This window comes from Phascolarctos cinereus, unplaced genomic scaffold (assembly GCF_003287225.1).
Source record: "Phascolarctos cinereus isolate Bilbo 61053 unplaced genomic scaffold, phaCin_HiC Scaffold_5;HRSCAF=322, whole genome shotgun sequence".
Taxonomy (NCBI): domain Eukaryota; kingdom Metazoa; phylum Chordata; class Mammalia; order Diprotodontia; family Phascolarctidae; genus Phascolarctos; species Phascolarctos cinereus.
The window spans coordinates 1,542,168-1,562,868 of NW_027555958.1; positions in this window are offsets into that span (position 1 = coordinate 1,542,168).

A 20,701-nucleotide genomic window follows, 5' to 3' on the forward strand; every position below is an offset into this window, starting at 1 on the left:
ACCGCATTATTCTCATCTTGGACCCCCACATATCCCTGCTGCAGAGGCCTGACAGGAAGCGTCATCTCAGTGGGAGGCTTGGGCACCTCATGAAGAACCAGAGACTGGAGAATGCCTGAGCCCCTGCAGGCCCCAGTGCCTGCCGGCTTGCCTTCCCACTGGGCAGAGCTCCTCAGGGATTTGGCTGAAAAATCTGCAAGACGTAAGCATCCACATTGTCTCCCCCCTTCTGGTTGTTATCCTGCTGGATACAAATGCAACTTGACATATCTGCACTGGCCTAATTAAATATTTATCCTTCCTGAGCTTAGCTGGGATCAGAGGAGCTGGCTGCAAGAAAATGCTGTTTGGCTTTCAAATCACAAAAGTGGTACTTAGAACCTAGGAGAGACAGCCAGTGAAGGGACAGTGGTAGTCTGGGTGGCATTTCTCTGCTCCTGCAGCCATGGGCTATTTCCTCTTCTGCTTCTCTAATCAGAATGACATTCACAGCTCCAGATTTGGGTATGTTAAAGCTAGGTTCTTGAGCCAGAGCTCTCTAAATTGGACTCAAATCCCTCAGGGAGCTTGGGAAGGTGGACTGGAAAGGCTCACTCAGAGACAGCTGATGCAGGGAGCCAGACAGTGGGTGGGTTCACTTGTTTTCTTCTTTGGAAAGGAAGGAAGGAAAGAAGGAGGAAAGAAAGGAAGAAAGAAAGGAAAGGAAGGAAGAAAGGAAGGAAGGGAGAAAGGAAAAAAAGAAAGAAAAAGATTAGAGAAAAAGGAGAGAAAAGAAGGAAAGAAAAAAAGACAGAAATAAAGAAAAAAAAAGAGATAAGAAAAGAAAGAAAGCAAAGATTAAGAAAGGAAGAACAAAAGAGAGAAAAAAGAAAAAGGATGAGAGAAAGAAAAAGAGTAAAGAAGAGACAGAGAGAAAGCAAAAAGAAAAAGAGAGAAAGAAAAAAGAGAAAGAATGAAGAAAGGAAAGAAGAAAGAAAGAATGAAAAAATGCCTGGTTGCTTGCTTAGACCCTTTACTCCTAGGCACCTTCTCAGCCCAGCCTGATGTATCTGAGGCACTACCAGGGAAGAACCTTCAGAATTTGGGGTAGTGTGGGGTGAGGCTGTTGGGGCCAGATCAGACTCAGCTCAGAAATAATAAGGCTTCCACTATAAGAGCTCCTTTCTCCCTCCCTCCCTTCATAAAACACAACTATTTTCATGAGCTACTTCTTATGTGTAAAAGCATGCCTTCATTTTTTTTTTCATTTTTATTAATTTATTTTGATTTATCAGCAATCACTTCCATAAGCTTTTGAGTTTTAAATTTTTCTCCCTCTCCCTCCCCAATTCCTTCCCAAGACAGTGCACAATCTGATATAGGCTACACATACACATTCCTATTAAACATATTTTCACATTAGTGATGTTGTAAGTATGAATTAGAACCAATAGGAGGAACTGCCAGAAAGAGGAAACAAAACACAACAGAAGAAAAAAAAATAGCAAATAGTCTGCTTTGATCTGCATTCAAACTCCATAGTTCTTTCTTCTTTGTAGATAGCATTTTCCATCATGAAGCTTTTGGAGATGTCTTAGGTCCTTGTATTGCTGAGAAGGGTTAAGTCTATCAATATTAGTTATTGCATAACATGGCTTTTACTGTGTACAATGTTCTCCTGGTTCTGCTCACTTCACTCAGCAACAGTCCATACATGTCTTTCCAGGTTTTTCTGAAGTCTGCCTGCTCATCATTTCTTGTAGCACAATACTATTCCATTACATTCATATATCACAACTTGTTCAGCCATTCCCCAGTTGATGGGCATCCCCTGAATTTCTAATTCTTTGCCACCACAAAAAGAGCTGCTATAAATATTTTTGTACATGTGGGTCCTTTTCCCATTTGTATGATCTCTTTGGGATATAGCCCTAGAAGTGCTATTGCTGGGTCAAAGGGTATGCACATTTTTATAGCCCTTTGGGCTTAGTTACAAATTGCTTTCCAAAGTGGTTAGATCATTTCACAACTCCACCAGCAATGCATTAGTGTTCCAATTTTCCCACATCTTCTCCATTATTTATCATTTTCCTGTTTCGTCATGTTGGCCAGTCTGATAGGTGTGATGTGGTACCTCATAGCTGTTTTAATTTGCATTTCTCTAATCAATAGTGATTTAGAGCATTTTTTCGTATGACTACAGATGGCTCTAATTTCTTCCTCTGAGAACTGCCTGTTCATATCCTTTGACCATTTATCAACTGGGGAATGACTTGTATTCTTATAAATTTGACTTAATTCTCTCTGTATTTTGGAAATGAGGCCCTTATCAGAGAGACCGGTTGTAAAAATGCTTTCCCAATTTTCTACTTTCCTTCTAATCTTGGTTGCATTGGCTTTGTTTGTGCAAAAACTTTTCAATTTAATGTAATCAAAGTTATCCATTTTGCATTTCATAATGTTCTCTATCTCCTGCTTGGTCATGAATTCTTCTGTTCCCCATAAATCTGATAGGTAAATTATTCCTTGCTCTCCCAGCTTACTTACAGTAGCCTTCATTCTTTAGCAGCCAAGATTTAAACATGTAAACTCCTCCTTCTCCTTTTCCCCTCCTTCTCCTTTTCCCCTCCTCTCCTCTCCTCTCCTCTCCTCTCCTCTCCTCTCCTCTCCTCTCCTCTCCTCTCCTCTCCTCTCCTCTCCTCTCCTCTCCTCTCCTCTCCTCTCCTCTCCTCTCCTCTCCTCTTCTCTCTGTCTGTCTCTGTCTGTCTGTCTCTCTCTCTCTCTTTCCCTCTTTCTCTCTCTCACACACACACACACACATCTTTCTTAAGTTGTATTTTTTCTTTTGGAGACACTGAGGGATGGAAAGCCATCTCATCTCCCTTCTAGACATCAAGTCAGACCTGGTCCCAAACAACTCCAATACCTTCTACATTATCCCTAGCCTGCAACCTCTGTGTGAGGAGCTCATTACCTCCCCCAGCCACCCGTTCCATTTAGGGACCATACTCATGGTTAGAACTCTTTGCTGCCAGTCTAAATCAGCCCAGGCCACCTCCCATTCATGGTTCTCCTGTCCTCTGCAGCAAAGCACATGTGTGGGTCATCTTTCATGAGACAATCCCTCCAAAAAGCAGACAGTGCATGTGTTCCCTTAAGTCTTCTCTCCAAGCTAAACATTGCCCAGTTCTCAAACTGATCCTTCCATGGAACAACAGCAACAATGACAAAGACGATGGCAGCTAGCAGCAGCATAGCCCTTTAAGGGGAGTTGCAAAACACTCTTCTCCCAGAAGCCAAGATGGTGGAGTAAGAAGTAAGTCATCCTCATACTCCCTTATTGACCTCTGAAAGCCCAGAAAATATTGCCCCAGGAAAAACCCTGGGATAGCTGAACCAGCAGAAAGATGGGGTGCAGCAGTTTTGTAGCCCAGGAAGGTTGGGGCATTAATAGGAAAGACCTCTCTTGCTCTGGAGGAGGGGGAGCAGTATGGGACAGGAGGCTTCCCAGCAAGCCAGCAGCAAGCCCCACCTCAACATACTAGGAAGAGATCCTGAGCCCCAGGGTGGTAGAGCAGCAAGCCCCAACACTAGGACCCCTGAATGCCTCAGTACAGGCAGGGGAACCTGTAGACAACAGCTCAGAAAACCACCACATGTGATGGCTTTCTCCAGCAGCCAAATCACCTGGTGCCTCAGCACAACTCTGGGAAGCATGACTCTAAGAGGAAAAGCTCCAGGCTGATAGACATTCTCCAGCAATTAAACATCCCTGTGCAAGGCCTGGGAGACTAGGAGCCAAACATATGAGTGCAAGGCCCAGGTAAGCAGGCGTCCCCCATTCCCACCCTGAGAGCTCCAGTGTTGCTGACCCCAGCCCAGCACTAGGTAAGCTGCCAGAACCCTACAGCCTCCAACTGCCAGCACCTGAGGCCCCAGCACACAAAGCCAGTGATGAGGTCCAGCGCTCCCAGCACAAGAAGCTTGGGTCAGTGCTCCCTGCTCTCCAGGAGGAGAGCTCAACCTTTTTTTTTTTTTTGAAGTCAGGAAATAAGCAAACACCATGAGCAAAAAGAATTGTACAATGACCATTGATTCTTATTTTAGGGACAGGGAAGATCAAGGCACAAATTCAGAAGAAGACAACATTTTCAACATATCCACACCTGAAACTTCAAAGGGGAATATGAACTTTGCTCCAGCCCAAAAAGCCTTCTTGGAAGAGCTCAAGAAGAATTTTAAAAGTCAAATAAGAGAGGTAGAAGAAAAATTGGGAAAAGAGTTTCAAAACACTTTACAAATATGATCTCACTTGAGATTCATGATTTTGGGAGGTAGGTGCAATTATTAACCTCATTTACAGATTCAGAAACTGATGTCAAGACTGGTGAAGTGGCTTGCCCAGGGGCACACAGCTAGTAGGAATCTGAGGCAGGATTGGACTCCTAAGTCAAGCCCCCTGTGCACTGTGCTACCTAGGTGACTTCAAAGCCCTCTATCATGCTGGTCTCCATCTTCTGGATGATCTCCATCTTTCAAGGTCATTCCTAAAGTTCAGTGCCCAGAACTGAACCCGGATGTAGTCTGACCAGGCCAGGCAACTGAAAGGTGATCACCTTCCTATTCCCAGGATGCCTTGTGTTTCACCATGTAGCCCAGGAGGTCATCCCCTTTCTTTGACTTCCATATCACACTGTTGAAATCTATGGGGCTTGTAGTCTGCTAGGACTCTGAGAATTTCCATCCTTGTCCCTCCCTCCCAAACTCAAGCTATCTAGCCATGCTCCTGGGATCATATGATTATGGATGGAAGAGAGGAGGAAGGGAAAGGAGGCAGAGAGGAAGAGGGGGCGGAGAGTTCTGAAGTCGGTCCTTAGGAGTAGAACATAATGCATTTGTTTGTGCCTGCTAAATCCTACGATAGAGAACCCAATGCCTGTGGTAGGAGAGGCAGTGTGGGGTAGTGGGTAGAGGCACCTTGGGGTCAGGAAGGCCTCCTAGCTTCAAATGTCACCTCTGACTTGGCCTGGCTGGGGGACTCTGGGCCAGACACTTCTTGCCCTGTTTAGTCTGGCCACCCCTGGGTGGCCATCTGGGCAGTTTGTTCACTCCAATTTTTCACTGCTTCATTTTCCCCTTTCCCTCCATAGCATTGATCAAGGCCCATGTAAAAGTCACATACTAAGGCAATACAGCCTGGCAGCATTCCCTTAGAGACCCGCCAGGAAGGCTGGAATTTCATGGTCTGATCTGACTAGATCTAGTCTCATAGCTTTATTCCAGTCCCAAATGCAGAGAAGTTGGTTCTCCATCCAGCCAACTGGAGAAACAAAGGCACACTCAAAAGACTAGATGGAGCGAGGAAGGATGGCCTCCATTTTCTCTCTGCTTAAACTGAATGAGACCCCAACCTAGGACAGGGAGATTTAGCAGTTTTACTGACTAGAGTCTTTGGTCTGAAATGACTGGGCCTGAGAAAGGGACCATGCATGTACATCTCTGGCAATAAAAATAGCTAGGATTTTTCTAGCACCTTCCAGATGTGTATCACTGAATCCTCACAATCACCATGGGAGGTAAGTGCTATTACGATCCCTATTTTATAGACATGGAAACTGAGGCAAGGAGCAGTAGGAGGAAAGATAGCGGTTTTTGGAGAACATTTCATATGACTTTCTCCTATGTTTTTATTGCATAATTTACAGTATTACATTTAAGAGGGAATATGATGGATGCCCAGTAAACTGCAAGCTCCTTGAGGGCAGGGACTGTTGTTTTTCATCTTAGTAAATGCAAGACTTCATACTTAATAAAAGTTTATATAATTAAGATGTAATTGTCTAACCATCCACAATAGAAAACCAAAGTAGAAGAAAAAGCCCATTCCCCAGGTTCGGACCCATAGTGGGACACAGCCTCCTGATGTCATGGAAAACACCATGGACAGATAAAGGGTTGACCCTGGAATCAAGTGAGAGGGAGAGACTAGGTTAGAGAACTGGTGTGAGGAGCTGTAGAGCACTCTCAATGATCTGGAACAAGAAAAGCCAAGCTCCTTAACCGCAATCTGCAATAAAGCCAATTCAGTTCAACAAGGATTAATTAGTCACCTGCCACATGCAAGACTCTGCACTAGGGACTGGGCCTAGAAAGGCAAAGCAGAATGTTGTCTTTGCCCTCAAGGAGCTTACATTCCACCAGCAGGATTGGATGTATACACATATAAATAAGTGGGTGTGAGATAGGCAGGAGAGGGCATTGACAGCAGGTGATAGGTGGTGGGTGAAATCAGGAGAGGCTTCTTGTAGGAGGTGGCATCTGACCTGAGTCTTGAATGCATCTGGGGGTTCTTAGAGAAAAAGTGTGGCAGATCAGAGAGGCAGCTGGAGCTAACCCTGACCACTCTGCTCAATGTTTCTTGGCTATGACTCTTGGCACACTGATCTCAGGAGAATTCACTTTCCAGCTGTGCATCCATAGAGCCTTATATTTTCCCAGACGGTCTGTCTCATTTGGCACCACCAGCCAACTCACTACCAGCTGCATAATTATTGGGGTGTTGAGTGTTTCTATGTGGAAGCAGGAAGGAAGAATGTAAGTTTCCATTAGTTCACATTCTCCTTTTCTTGACCCCTCTACAAAATGTCTCTCCCATTGTCTGTCCAACCACCCAACTACCCACCCATCCACCCAACCACCCAATCAATCCACAAGCGTTTACTAAGTGCCTCCTATCTGCCAGGCTCTGTTCAGTTGTCAGGGAAGGTTCTGGGATGTGATTTGCAGGAACCATTTGAAACTCACTTGGTTTCTCATTGTACCTAATATTTATCATTGGTAATAACTGCTTTTAGCTGCAAAATAACACATCTCTTTTCATCTTCCTTGGTTCCCAAGGTAACTTAAAATTAATCATTTCAACTTTTTCAAACCTGCTGATTTTTTAAAACATGTTTTTAATTAGAGAAGCAGTGAATGTGTGGTTTTAGGGGTGAAAAGTGCTGCTTCCCAATACCCACATACATTTGTGAGGCTAAATCTAAACCCAGTGCGCTGTGTCAGGTTTTTGCAGGTTGCTTTGCTGGAATGCTCATTTAAATGATCAGCTAATTACGAATTACAGCACTGCTCTCTAACGGCTCATTTCCCATGTTCCTGTGGTCTCTGGAAGGGCAAGGGCTAGGGAGGAAAGAGCCTTTGGCTGGAAGTCAAAGCCCTTGGGTTTCAAACCTTGCTGGGTCTTTGGGCAAAACCCTTGACCTCTCTGGGCCTTGGTGCATGGAAGCCTAGCCCTCAAGGTGGAAGGGACCTTAGGGAGAATAGGAACTGCCTTCACTGCTGCTAGTCAGCAACTCACCTGCAGCATAGAGGGAACCAGAGTTGCCTAGGCAGGCATGGAAAAATATAAGTGATTTGCTCAGGGTGTCGAAACCAGTCTGGATCCAAGGCAGGTCTTCTTTACTCTAAGAGCCCTCTATCCATCGGGCCATGCTGCCTCTCAGTGGGGACCTTAGGACAGAGAATGTGAGACTACAGAACTTGGAACATTCTAAGTGGCATGTTTATTTGTTTACTTTTTAGGAATGAAGCCTATCAGAGATAGGCAGGATCTTAGAACATAGAATAGGAGAGAACAGACCATGGAATGTTGGAGTTGGGGGGGACCTTGGCGATCATTTACTCCAATCCTCTCATTTTGTAGATGGGGAAAGAGGCCTGAAAAGCGGGCAGGGAACAGAAACATTTGCCATAGGTAGCTCTAGGGAGAGAAGAGCTGACCAAAGCAGTGATCTCTGCAGACCTCTGTGTAGGATTTATTGAATGTTCTAAGTAATGTCTGATTAGAACGCTATTATTTTTGTATTAAATTTGTAATGGCAGAAGGCCTACTGCTTTCTCAAGAGATACTTGATGGTGTCTTTGGGCATTCGGGGGACAGCACAAATGCCCATGTTGGAGACGGGCCGTGGTGCCTCAGCCTTTCCCTGTGTGTCTGGGCAGGCATGCACTTTGACAAACACAGCAGAAGGGAACCTTGACCAGGCAGGTTTGTTGAAAAAGATCCACTTCAGGCTCAGTGTGGGTCACCATGACAATCCAAAGGGCTATGCAATCTTAGGTCACATTACAGAGCTATAATGTCCAGGGCTGAGGAGAATTGAGCCCACTGGATTCATGCCCAGCTGGAGGCTTATAATCTTTTAGGAGGGATATTGAGAAAGTAGAGAGCATCCAGGGGAGGTGGACCCGGATGGGTAAGGGCCCTGAGTCCATTGCATGTGAGGATTGGATAAAAGGGGGAGACATGATTAATGTGGAGAAGAGAAGATTCAGGGGCCACACAGAAGCTACCTTGAAGAATTTGAAAGATGCCTCATGGAAGGGGGATTAGCCTTGTTCTGTTCAGAAGGCAAAATCAGGAGCTGTGAGGTAGGGGCAAGGGGAAAAGGCAAAGAGGCAGCTGGTTTTAAAGAAAAACTCCCTGATGATGAGAGCTGTCCCAGCATGGAATGGACTTCCCCTCCCTGGAGGTTTCCAAGCAAATCCTTGCTTCTCAGGGAGGTTGTCATGTGGACTCTTACTCAGGTCCAGATGGTCACTGAAGCCCCTTCCCATTCAGAGGGTGGTGGGTTCATGTGTAGGTTTTCAGACACAAGGGTTTTCTTCATTGGTATTCTTTTTCATTTGTTCCAATTACTCCATTTGTTCATTTATTCCAACAGGTCTATGGTCTGACTGTCACCATTCAAAAACATTTGGCCTGACTACCCACACAGAAAAAAACAAGTGGATAAGCTGTCTTTCCCAGAAAAGGCTGCACATTTTCATAGATTCCCAATAGAACTGAACAGTCTGTCTCTCTTGGATGGATAGTGTCCATCTATACAGTGTATAGTCAGGACCCTAACTGAAGAAGATGAGAGGGCCTAGATTTTACTTTGGGCTATGCTTCTGGATCCAAGAACTTCGTTGCCCTTTCATCCCGGACCTTCTCCTCAGCTTCTGAGGACTTCTCACCATGCAATACCCCTTTGTCATGTCAACCCCCTTCTCCCATTGGCAGCCTTTGGGGCCCTCCATTTTGGGGACGGTCCCAGGTAGCCATGCTTTATTCTCTTCCTTGTTGTGCTCTGACTCTAAGGACTTTGCTACCATCCCTCTACTGTCCAACTCCATTTTAAGTGTTATTATCACTAGTTAGAATGTAAGCTCCTTGAGGGAAGGGGTTACTTTCTTTTTGCTTGTATTTGTTGTCCCAAAACTTAGCACAGTGCTTGGCACACAGTACATGCTTAGTAAATGCTTGTTATTCAGCAATATTGTGTAATGATCAACAAGGCCTCATGAAAACATGAAGGCTTGTGGAAATGATGGCAAAATTTGATTTTCTAGAGAAGTTCATCAGTATAGTTTCATAACGGCATGCTTTTATGCTATTTAAGTCACTGATAGAGTGAAACAAGTTGTTCTCAGCAATGTTGTCAGATGTCTTCAATGAGGACAGATGTCTTCAATCAAGGCCAGCTACAGCACCGATGGTAAACTAACTTGAAAAAGCTCCAAGCCAAGACTAAAATGGAGGGAGAGTTGGTGTACGATTTTTTATTTGTAGATGATTGTGCACTCAATGCAACCTCTGAGGATGAGATACAACAAAGTATGGATCAATTCTCTGCTACTTGTGCTAATTTTGGGCCTAACAATTAACACCAAGAAAAGACAGGTTCTCTACCAGCCAGCACCACACCATCTGCATGTGAAACTGTTGGTTACAGCAAATGGAGAAATTTTGGATGTTGTGGATAAGTTCAGTTACCTTGGCAGTAAACTTTCCAGGGATGTACAAGCAGATGATGAAGTTGATGTACGCATTGCCAGAGCTAGTTCAGTGTTTGGGAGGTTCTGAAGGAAAGTGTTAGAGAGGAGGTATTAAACTGCCTACCCAACCAAAGGTCTACAGAGCCCTTGTGCTGACCTCGTTGTTGTACACCTGTGTAACCTGAACAGTCTTCTGGGGCCATACCAGGAAACCGAATCACTTTCATTTGAATTCTCTTAGGAAGATTCTGAAGATCACTTAGCAAGATAAGGTACCAGACACGGGTCCTTTCTCAAGCTTAACTGCCAAGCATTCAAACTGTACTGCAGAGAGCACAACTCTGATGAGCTGGCCACATTTGAATGCCAAATGTACATTTGCCTGAAAGATTATTTTACAGAGAACTCACTCAAGGCAGGTGTTCACATGGTAGTCAGAAGAAGCAATACAAGGACATTCTCAAGGTCTCTCTGAAGAACTTTGGAATTGATTGTATGACATGAGAGACACTGGCACAGGACTGCCCAGCACGGTGTGCCCACCTCACATAATCAAAGAAGAGTTGAAGTAACTCAAAAGAAACATGAGATGCACAAATTGAGAGACATCTCCGCTCTAAATGTTCACATGAACTATTTGCACCTGACCTGTGGTAGAGCCCTCTGAACTCAGTTAGGTCTGATCATCCACAGTGGGACACACTATACCTTGAATCCAACATTATGATGTCATTTTGGTCCTCTTCAGGAACAAAGGACTATCACATAACCAATGGTGATCAACTGTGAATGACTTAGCTCTTCTCAGCAATACAATGATCCAAGACAATTTGGAGGACTCATGATGAAAAATGCTCTCCACCTCCAGAGAAAGAACTGATGAAGACTGAATGCAGATGGATACATACTTTTAAAACTTTCTTTGTTATCCTTGGCGTTTTTTTTTTTTGGTCTACATTTTCTTTTGCAACATAGATAACATGGAAATGTTTTGCATGACTGCACATATATAATCTATGTCAAGTTGCTTGCTTTCTCAAGGAGAAAAGGGTGGGAGAGAATTTTCAAGTTAAAATAAAAAAACAAATGTTAAAAGTATTCATTTACATGTAATTAGGAAAAAAACTACAATAAAAATTAAATGTAGAAAAATAAATAAATTCTTGTTACCTACCTATCTATTTAGGAAATTGCAAAGAACCTTCAACGATTCCAAGCTCCCTCAAGAAATAAAGGCCACCATTAAATATCCCAGCATTCTATGGGGTGTTGCCATATAATAGTGACATCTGGAATACAAGTGTCTCAGAATGTGACCCAGGGTCCTGGACCCCATACCTACAATAAGAGGCTCCACTCTAGCCTCCCAAGGGCCAGATTTATCCTGGGGATACATTCTAAATCCCAACAGGGAAGAGTAAGATTTCTCCTCCTCTCTAGCTCATTGATATCATCCCGTGATGTCAATCTCTACTCCAAAGCTCAAGGTTGGCTCATGTCTAGGGGCTCCTTAAAATGTAGGAAACAGTTCCTTCTCTAAAAGATGCCCCATGTTCAACATGAATATTGGGTAATAAGAGAGCTATATATTTCTTTCTCCATAGAAAAACACTCAAGACAAAAGTGATTCGAAGACTCACACAACAAATAAGAAAACATGAAACAAGCAGTTGGCCCACCACACTCGTTATGCCTTTCCCCACCCCGCCCCCAAAAGGTAAAAGCCCTGTGTGGGATGGCTGGACAGAAATTTCATGTGTGAAGTCACCTTGGGTCTGTATGTTCCAATAAATTCACAAGGTCTCCATTACCTTGCCTGTCAATCAGGCAGTCAATAAACACTTATTAAGTGCCTACTATGTTCCAAGTACTGGGCTAAGCACTGGGGTTGCAAATATGTGTTGTTAAAAGATAGTCCTTGCCCTCAGGGAGCTTGAAATCCAATGAGGGAAGACAACATACACAAGGAGCTGAAAAGCTGGTGGGGGAGGGGGAGCCAGGGAGGTTATACAATGCTGGGACATGGAAGCCAACTTCCAAAGTCCAGCAGTCACATGAGAAAGAGCTATTCTGTTCTGGACTCCCTCCTTAAATGGAGGTTTTGGAGTTCTGTCAGAGGTTATCAATGAGGTGCGGGGTCTCAAAGCTCATGGGATATTGAGGGATCTTGAGGTTATCCCAATAATGAGCTTCCTGGGACCTGGTGCCAGGATATGGCTAGAGTTTCCTCTAGTTCCTCCGCTACATGATCTTCCTGGCTGCACCATTTCCTTCTCTGAGCATCATGTTTTTGTAGAAGTCACCTCTTGTTGGGCAGCTGCTGTTCCACTCAGGAATCCTGGGACTCTCAACTTGCTAGCCGTAAACACCTATTTCTCAGCGTCACTGGTTGTTGGCCTGTGTGCATGGGAGAAAGGAAGAAGCAAAGGAAGGTGGTCAGGAACTCAGGCTCACCTTGGCAAACAGACTGCCCAACCTCCATGTACTTGTAGCCTCCACTTACCCTGATGGGAAGGGAAACTCCCCTTTGTTAAAAATCCAAAGGGAAGAAAGTTCTGGAAGAGCTTCCAAGAGAAGGTCCCCCAAAGATCAGTTTCTAGGCTGACCCAAGTCCATTTTTCTGATTTACAAGAGTCTTCCCTCCTCTCTTTGGCTAACTCTCTTCAGCCTCCCTGGCCCTAGTCTCAAGGGCTCCTGGAGACTCATTTCAGCCAAGAACATGTCCTTCAGCATGGGAGCAGAGCACATGGCCAAAGAAAGGGACCAGATCACCTTGTTCTATGAAGAACTACAAAGAAATTGCTTAGAGGGCTGTGGTGAAGGGGGTGGTAGGTGTGCAGCTGCAGTACAGAAGAGCACTGGGGAATAGAAGTCAACACCATCCTCAAGTAAGAGAAGGAATGAAGGGTGATATGTGGACATCCAGTGTGCCCCATAGTACCTGGCTGTGTCTGGAGAAGGCAAGGAAGCCCCCCCTCCACCTTACTGAAGGGCATGGATAACAGTCCCATAGGATGGATTGTGGTTTCCATAGCTGGAGGGAGCTCCCTAATTAATGAGGTCAGAGACAATAGGCAAGGTGCTTGGGAACACTTTTCAATTAGGCCCATGATTCTGTGGGTGTGGGGAACTCCCTTAAGGAAGCCTTCCTTTTCTACCAGTGTGGGCATGAGTGGTCTACACTTGAAGAGCTGCCTGGACACCTACACTAGACAGTGAAAACTTTCCCAGGGTCACTTAGCCAGGATGGGTAAAAAGAAGGGCTTGACCTGACTCAGAGAGAGATGTCTTCACACCGTCCTGCTGCTTGTAAGGATACTAGTGACCCAGGTCCTCCACACAGGGAGGGCAGGGGACGAGGGCAGATCCACAGGCATGTGTCACGAAAGGAGGGTTGTACTAGGGTAAAAGGGAGATCCACCATATTTGAGATGGAAAAGAATTGTAGGTGTGGGAGCTGGGATTGAGGGACTGCTTCATTAAGGAGAAGAGTGCAGTTCAGGCACGGGGCACCCTATGCGCATGCATAAAGGCTAGAGATGGCAGATGGCATCTGGGGAGCAAAGAGGGTATGAATGGATTAATGGGAAATAGGACCAGAAAAGTAGATTGGAACCCAATGGAGGAGGGCCTTAAATGCCAGGCTAAAGAGTTTATAATTTATTCCAGATGCAACAGGTAGCTACTGCTGACCCTGGAGCGGTAGAGTGCTGTGGTCAGACCTGAGAATAAGGAGCTCAAGATTGATCAATCAACCCATGCACATTTATTATGCGCCTACTACCTGCCAGGAACTCTGCCAAGTGCTTGGGATGCAAAAAGGCTAAAGATAGTCCCTGCCCTCCAGGACCTTAGGTGGGTAGGGAGCATTTGGGTTTGGTTTGTGAACAAGGGCACCCGTGATGCTGAGAGAGTGGGGATGGGCAGCAGTGCCAAGAGGAGCCCAGAGCCGGCTCTTGTGAGTACTCTCAACGTGGCCGGGCACAGGGTCAGAGAGAGCTGTTCCCTGCCCTGCCCTTGTACAGTGCCAAATCTGGGCTGCCCAGTCCTCCTGGGGGATGGTGACAATGAAAAATTTAAAACATCCATGAGTTAAATATAGCAGGAGGCTAAATGTGGCTGAGATGTGCCCCAGAGTTTCAGGGCGTGGATGGGGCCTGCTGAAGCCTGCTCCCCTCACCCCCACCTTCTCCTCAGAGATCCATTCAGCTGGGCAGGGCTGCAGTCCTCCCAGGAGGACTTTGCGTGGTATTTTACAGAGCCTTGTGGAAGGCACAGAATCTTTTCTTTCCCTTTTATAGACTAGATTTCAGGCTTTATTTAACGCATCATCACCAATCCTCCCTGTTCGTGTGTGTTTGTGTGTGTGTGTGTGCGTGTGTGTGTGTGTGTGTGTGTGTGTGTGTGTAAATTACTTTAGACTTTAGCCTGTCTCTTTGGTTCTTGCCAGACTGAAAGTGGGTTTGATACCAGGAGCAGACCCTTCTCTTGTGGTTCTGAGCACATATGGCCATGGGGGAGAGGACTTGTGGGACAGGCAGCCAGGCCAGGTTTAGGGGAAGGGGCCCTTGGGGCCTAGGTGGCCTCTCGCATGGCACATCATACTTCTGAGCCGTGGTCAGCCGGGTGACCTGGGCTGGGGCCGGTGTCTAACCCAAAGTCCAACTGCTCTGGTTTCTAAGGGGCAGCTCAGGCCCCAGCTATTCCTCCTGCTACTCCTCCCCTCCCCCAGCCACTCCCCACCCACCACCCAGGATCTATCCTGTGTGTAACCATACATGTGCATGACATCTCCTCCATCGGAGCATAAGGGCAAGTGCCTGCCTCACCTTGGTCTCTCTATCTATCCCCAGTGCCCAGCACCATGCCCGCACAAAGAAGACACTTGCTAACTGTTTAGTGACTGATTGATTGTTGGAGGAGCTCAGCGTTCAGCCCTCCATGCCTGTTGGAGTGGCCTGGGTTTGGGTCATGCCCATTTTATAGCTGGAGTGAATGAGGCATTTGGGGGGGGCTGGGTGGGGTGGGATCTCAGGGCAGGGAGCTGCTCTTCCTTCTCTTCTCTTTTTCCTTCTCTTTGGGTGCCACCATTATCCCCCATATTACAGATGAGCAAAGTGAGTCTCAGAATGGTCAGAGCCATCCTGCTAATAAGCGTCAGAAGGAGGATTTGAGGGTAGGTCTTTCTGACTGCAAGGGAGGTCTATCCTCTAGTGCACTCGGATGCTCCCTGAGGGAGGGAGTAGAGTTCATGCCATAGGAGAACGAGCTGAAGAAGGGGCTGCTTAGCCAGGGATCAGACAAACTTTGGGGGTGGGCCAGGGCGTGACAGCTAGCTTCTGAAGAGTACTAGGGGGCATTCACTTTGGGGCTCGGTCCCAAAGGGAGGAACCAGGAATGAAGAGTGGGAGCCACTCCATATAAAGAGAAATTTCTAAAGAACAATCACCTTGAAGGCAGGGCCTATCTTTGCCTTCCTTTATATCCTCAGTGTTTAGCACCCAGTAGGCCCTTAAGAAATGCTTGCTAACTTGGTCTTGGTGGCCTTTAAGTAGCCACCGATGATGCTAAGGCTTGGGCCAGATGCCCTGAGGTCCCTTCCAACACCAAGAACCTGTGATTCTGAGAAAACCTCCCAGAGGCTTCTGTTGAATGAGAAGGCTGTAGCAGTGTAGGCCTATCTATGCACGGAGAGACTTCAAACGACCCTTGAGCTGAAGAGGGCAAGGGGCCAGGCAGCCCCCTATGAGGGGCAGCAATCTGTCCAGGCAATCCCGGCCTGACCCAGCTCCCAGCAAAGCTCATCCAAGGGCCTTGGGCAGGGTAGGCAAAGCCTCTTTGGGGGAGCTGGGGAAGAGAGGGGTGGGACTGCCATTTGCAGGGACTGAGTAATTGCCTATGGAGCTTATGGAGTCCAAGAAGGCCTTTTGGCCATGCTTTCACCACCACGGGTCGAGAATGTTCCTCACTGTTGGCCTCCAGCTCCAAGGAGGCTCAGAAATGAACTAAACCTAGGTGGGTGGATCACTTTCCCCAAAGGCCTCAGAGGGCAAATGAAAGCTGGCTTTGGGAAGGGCATCAAGGCTCAAGGTAGGGCATGCTGGCCTAGCGCCCTCTAGAAGCCTTGAAGAGAAATGTCCACGACAGCAATCAGTGCCAATCAGTACCCAGCCACCTTTGTTCTGAGGACACCAAGGTGGTAACTCGGGTCTCTGTCGCATTCTGCCAGGTCTGCGGGGGGCAGTGGCAATGGTCCCATTTTACAGATGCATCCGCTCTTCATTCATTCACAGAATCGCAGAACCCAGGCCAGGGAGGGACCTTCAAGGCACCCAGGCCAACCACAGCTTAACAGGATTCCCATCCAGGGGCCAGGACCTCCAGGAAGGCAATGCCCTCCACCTCTTGAGGTGCCTGTATTGCAGAGCTGTTGTGAGCCATCTGAGGGAAGGGAGTAAACAAGCGTTTATTGCATGCTTGCTGTATTCTAGGCACTGGCTAAGCTCTAGGGACAAAGAATGAAGTCAAAGATGGTCTCCTCTCAAGGAGCTTCTAATGCCCCATGTTTCCCTCTGCTCTTCATATTAATAGTATAGAGGTCAAGCTGGAAGGGACCTTAGGGACCCCCTAGTCCAGGCTGTCTTAACCTGGGGCTCACAAACTTACAAATATTTTGACACGCTAATCTCAATATAATTGATTTCTTTGCATAAACACATGATTGGGAGGAAGGGTCCATGAGTTTCACTAGACTGATGATCAAAGGGGTTCAAGATACATGAACAAGGTTAAGAACCTGCAATCTGGTCCACTCTCTCAATTTAGTGTTGAGGAAACCAAGGCCCAGAACCTGCCTTGCCTAGGGTCCCATAGGGAGTATGGATCACAGAAGGAAAGGGAGTCCAGGTAGTCATTTCTCAGCCCAGTAAGAGTCCATTATACTCTTACAGGACAGCTTACCAAACGAGTCTGTGTATAACGGGTGCCATCTTCATCTCCAGTTCTTTGTTCTCCCCAAGGTGCTGGAGAGGTTGGTATATTGGGGACCTTTTCTTCTCTTTGACCTCCTTGCCCAACACTGAGATTTCTGAGTCAAAGGAAATGGCCCTTTCATGGTGACTCAGTGTCACATTTGAAGTCTCTCCTAGCCCTACAATCTAGGATTCTAGGATTTTGAGACCACTGTGAGTATCCTCTGTTGGTCATGGCTACAGCAAAGCAATGACCTTTGGTGTTGGGCCAGGTAGGGCTTTGTGCCCCTGTGTAAATGCCCTTAGGATCATGTATCTATCTTCCCACAACCCCCCTAATATTGACTATTCCTATCCTTTTTTTCATCTTTCCCAATTTGCTGGGTGTGAGCTGAAACCTTAGGATTATTTTGATGTGGTTTTTCTCTTATCAATAATGATTTGGAGCATTCTTTCATATAATTCTTCCTTTGAAATCTGCCTGTTCATATCCTTTGGCCTCTATTTACTGGAGAATGGCTTTTGGTCATATTAATGTGTGTCTACACACACACATACACATATTATCTTTTACTTCTGTTCAGTCATTTTTCAGTTGTGTCTGAGTCTCTGTGACCCCATTTGTTTTTGGCTTTTTTTGGCAAGGATAGTGGAGTGGTTTGCCATTTCCTTCTCTAGCTCATTTTGCTATGATGAGGAAACTGAGGCAAACAGGGTTGAGTGACTTGCCCAGGGTTACACAGCTAGTAAGTGTCTACGGTAAGATTTGAACTCAGGTCCTGCTGACTCTAGACCCAGCACAGTTGTCCCTAATATATCTGTTAGTTGTCTATATATCTTGGATATAAATCCTTATCAGAGAAATTTGATACAAATACTTTTTTTCTATTCAATCTCTTCCCTTCTTATCTTAGGTACATTAATTTTGTTTGTGCAGGAACCTTTAAGTTTCATGTAATCAAGGTTATATGTTTTATCTCTTGTAATTGTCTCTATCCCTTGTTTGGCTTAGAATACATCTTCTACCCATAGCTGTGAGAGAGGTATGAGCTCTCTCCCTCTCTTCCTCTCTCTCTCTCTCTCTCTCTCTCTCTCTCAGTATGAACTGGCTATTTTCAAAACTTGTCATTCTCATTAATTCCAGTGTAGGGCAGATTCTTGCAAACTGGGGAGCGTCAGAAGTCACACAGCCCTCCCCCCCCTGCATCTGTAGCTCTCTTACATCCTGCCACATCCCCTCTTGATGCCAACTCTATCACTCCAAGGAGCTAAGAGGATCTTATGCCTGTGAAGCAAGTGATCTCGGCAGACCTGCTGACGGCAGTGAGCTCATGCATCCTGCCAGACTGGGTGTTACTCAGGATAATGGATGATATTTATTTTGGGACAAACACGCAGCATTGAACATCCAAGAGGAAATTCAGAGCACAGCTTTATGGACGCCTGAAGTGACAAATCTTTTACAGAGTCTGTATTTCAGTCTGTGGCGCTCTGAGATTAAGTGCCCCCAGCACTCCAAATGTAAAATCCTGGCTTCTTTCTGCTCTTGGTGCAGAAAATGAAAAGTACTTGGACTCACTTGTTCATTCATTCATTATTTACTTTACAGTGAGCTACCCAGAGCATCCTTTTCCCTGTTACTTATTTTCTGACTTGAAAAAATTATCTTTTTTCTCTGATAGACACATGCTGATTCTAGCTGATAAACAGCAAAAGAAAGAACATCTAGTTCACATGAAATGGTATTCAGGGCCAAAGGGTGCAGCCTAGAGGTTTGAAGAAGCATGTGCTGGACTTGGGTTCAGATTCTGTCTCAGACAATAGCTCTGTGACCCTGGGCAACTCATTTAATTTTTCTGAGCCTCAGTTTCCTCACATGCCAAAGGGGGATAATAGCAACACTACCTCATAGTGTTGCTATGGATATGCAATAAGATCTCATGCACATGCATGTATGTCCATATCACACAAATACACTCACACATACGTGTACATGCCTAAGACTTGTGCATCTTGTTACTATCGCTTTATAATCACTGAACATTATAGAACTGCCTCACTGTATAAAGGCCAAGACCATCCATTCATGGAGATGAGTCATGCCCCTCCTTAAGACCCAAAGCTTCTGTTAATTTACCGTCAGTTAAGCTATGACTTGGGTAACAGAGTCTGGAGCCAAAAGTGTCTCCTCAGCAGGCCTGTACTTTGATCGAAAACAATTAAGGTGAAACTGGTCAAAGAAAAATGCGAAGTTGTACATTTGGACTCCAAAAATCAGCTTTACAAACACAAGCATACGTAGAGATGGCAATTTCATTAAAAGAAATCTGAAGAGTTTTTCCCTAATATAGTTTTGTTTCATTAAATATTTCTCAATTACATGTAAAACATTTTAACATTCATTGTTTTTTAAATTCGTGGTTTCAAATTCTCTCCCTTCCTAGTCTCTCCTCTTCTTGAGAAGGCAAACAATTTTATATAAATTATACATATGATGTCATGCAAAACATATTTCCATATTAGCTATATTACAAAAGAAAATACAGACCCCAAAACCCCAGGAAAAATGAAGAAAATTTTAAAAATTTTGCTTTGTTCTGCATTCAGACTCCATCAGTTCTTTCTCTGGATGTGGACAGCATTTTTCCATCATAAGTCCTTCTGAACTGTCTTGGACCACTGCATTGATCAGAAGAGCTAAGTCATTCACAGTTGAGCAACCTTATAATATTGCTATTACAGTGTACAATGTTCTCTTGGTTCTGCTCACTTCACTTTGCATCACTTCATGTAAGTCTTCCGAGATTTTTCTGAAACCACCCCCCTTGTCATTTCGTATAGCACAATGGTATTCGATCACAATCGTATACCACAATATTCAGCCATTCCCCAACTGATGGGCATCCCCTCAATTTCCAATTCTTTGCCACCACACGAAGAGCTGCTATGAATATTTGTGAACATACAGGTCCTTTTCTCTTTTCTTTGACCTCTTGGGGATACAGACTCAGTAGTAGTGTTGCTGGATCAAAGGGTATGCACAGTTTTATAGCCCTTTCATCATAGTTCCAAATTGCTCTCCTGAATGGCTGAATCAGCTCACAACTCCACCGTTGGTGTATTAGTGTCCCAGTTTTTCCACATATCCACCAACATTTGTCATTTTCCTTTTTATGTCATATTAGCCCATCGGACAGGTATGAGGTGATACCTCAGAGTTGTTTTAATTTGCATTTTTCTAATCAAAACTGATTTAGAGCATTTTATACTACTATAGATATCTTTGATTTCTTCATCTAAAAGCTGTATCTTCATATTCTTTGACCATTTATCAAGTGGAGGATGACTTGCATTTTTAAAAAAGTTTGACTCAGTTCTTTATGTATTTGAGAAATAAGGCCTTTATCCCTTGCTGTGAAAAAATTCCCTCCCAGTGTCCTGTTCTCTTTCTGATTTTGGCTACATTGATTTTGTTTGTGCAAAATCTTTTTAACTTAGTGTAATCAAAATTATCTATTTTACATTTTGTAATGTCCTCTCTATCTTCTTTGGTCCTAAATTCTTCCCTTATCCATAAACCTGACAGATAAACTATTCCATGCTCTCTTAATTTGCTGATGGTATCACCCTTTATGTCTAAATCATGCACCCGTTTTGACCTTATCTTGGTATTCCATGTAAGATGTTGGTCTATAACTAGTTTCTGCTAAACTGTTTTCCAGTTTTCCCAGATAATTTTTATCCACCAATAGTGATTTCTTGATCAAAAGGCCTGAACCTTTGGGTTTACCAAAACACTCAATTACTATGGCCATTTACTACTGGGTCTCATGTACCTACTCTGCTCCCTGGCCCACCACTCTGTTTCTTAGTTCGTACCAGATTGTTTGTGTGACTACTGCATTGAAATAGAGTTTGAGCTCTGGTACTAG